Genomic DNA, 2,295 nt, shown 5'->3' with positions numbered 1-2,295 from the left:
CCCGGGGACACCCGCGCTTCCGCTTCCGCCTTGCCGCGCGGCGCATGCGCACGCCGGTCCGGCCCCGCCCCTTCCGGCGGCCCCGCCCGCCCCAAGGAAGCACCTGCCAGTCTGTTTAAAAGGTGTTTATTGGTCATATACAAAATAAAGAAAACCTCATATATCACAAACATACACTATGTACAGCAATAAATACCCGGGGGGCCAGGCCCAGTGCCGCCCCTCCTGGACAATAATTTAGCAATAAATACTGCGCAGGGCGGGGGTGGGGCCCCAAGGCCGCTGCCCCGCCCGCGGCCAGGCTTCCGACTACACCCTACCCAGGGCCGGGGCGCCCGGGCCTCACCTCGCGCCCGAACCCCAGCCCCCCTCACTCAGATCTTTAACAACCCCCACTGCCCCCACCCGACCCCAGGGGACAAGCACACACCGACCTCCCCTGGCTCCAGCCCGAGGCAGGGCAGGCAGAAGGGATCAACTCTGCTCCGACCCACCTCTCAGTGCCCGGAGCGCAGCAGAGCTGGACACACTGGCAGCCCTTGTCCTGTCGCCCTAGTTGCCAGGAGAAGGCATTCTGTACCCACTCCCGTTCAGTTAAAGGCTTCAGGGACTAGAGATGGAGGGGATGGGAAGAGGAGCAAGGCTGGGACACCAGGTTGCTGGAGGAGCCAAAGCCCAACCAGGGTCACTGAGAACAGGGAGGTCTCACAGTTAACCGAGGACCACTCTCTTACACTCCAGCTCAGACTCGAGGGACACCCATGGTATCAAAGCTGCTGCTGCAGTGGTGGGGTGGAAATGTGTGTGACTGGTCCAGCAGGTACAGCACACGCCCAGGAGACACAGGCCAGAAACAGGACAGGCTGTCAGACTCGTGGGCACATCCTTGCTTCTGTGTGGCACTGATTATGCCCTCCGCTTTCCCCACCTGCTCTAAAACCAGACAGCCAGCAGGAAGGCGAAAACACACCAGAAAGAACTGTTCAGTGGCTTCTGGGGGAAAAAGTCGTTAATGTGTTGGTTCCCTTCACCAAACCACAGCCCAAAAAAGTAACGCACAAGATCCCGGAGCGGAAATGGTGCAGCAGGCTGTGGTTCAGGTTTCCCAGTTGTGGATGGGAGCTTTGGCCAAGCAGCCACTCCAAAGAGGGAGGCAGCAGGGACATGCTGTCGCCTGACCACCATCCCAGAGCAGGCTGTAGCCACCCAGAGCTGTGGCTCAGCATTGACCATAAAGGCTGCTGCTGATGGTCAAGGTGTACAAACAGACCTGAAGCATGGGCCAAGTGCAGAAGCCTGCAGGGAGGGCTGGTGTCTGGCAGAAACCCCAGCATATGACACAGAGCAGCCACGGAGCAGTGCCATACTGCAGAAGCAGCCAAGGGCCAGGGGGCAGTCTCCCCGGGGCCATACTCTTTGGGCAAGAGCTGACCTGTTCCTGCTGGTTTTTTCTCTGAAATCTCAGTGCCCATGTTGGGATAAGGGAGTAGTTGGGCAAAGTCAAGGAGGGAAGTAAGACGCACATTATGGTTTACTTAGCGGACAAGTTTGGGAGACCTGGCCGTAGCCAAAGCTCTCGATTCGCTGTGTCAGAAAAGTTGAGGAGAGAACACAACACCCTCACAGTAGGAAAACCGAATTAACAGAGCAGAAAGACAGCAAATAGTCACATGTGGACACAAGGTCTACTGTCAAGAAATCAAGGTGAAGGGGAAAAGGAGTGGAGTGGCCTGCAGGGCTGGCTCGGTGGGGAACTGGAGCGTTCCCCCAGGCCTAAGGAACAGCTGCTCTGAACCCAAAAATCTTGAAAGGGAGCATGGCCTCATCAACTCCGGAAGCTTCTTCCATAAACTAAACCAAGGACCTTCCACTTCTGTTCAGCACGTGCCCATCCTCAAACCCTCCTGCTCTTCCCCATCCACTTCCTCCCTCTGCTCTCTACCTCTGCAACCTGGCAGGAGGGCTCAGAGACAGACAACTACCCCCCAGCCAGGACGAAAGTGGGGGCCGTACAAAGACATGGAAGTCCTGTCCCTCCTGCCTCAAAGCAGGTCATGACATTTCTTAAGGGGTGCTTGATACGATCCCACTTCCCTGCTGTTACAACCAACATCAGCGACTCTCGTCTGGATTCTAGACTACACCAGCCTGTGAGGAAAAGGATGAAGTCCCTAAGTGACTTAGTCAACAGTCAAAGCTTTCCATTTATGGGCCGGCCTGTGGCTCACTCGGGAGAGTGCGGTGCTGATAACACCAAGGCCACGGGTTCGGATCCCATATAGGGATGGCCGGTTG

This window comes from Galeopterus variegatus, unplaced genomic scaffold (genome assembly GCF_000696425.1).
Source record: "Galeopterus variegatus unplaced genomic scaffold, G_variegatus-3.0.2 Scaffold1322, whole genome shotgun sequence".
NCBI classification, from domain to species: Eukaryota; Metazoa; Chordata; class Mammalia; order Dermoptera; family Cynocephalidae; genus Galeopterus; species Galeopterus variegatus.
Note: the sequence above shows the minus strand (reverse complement) of the source record.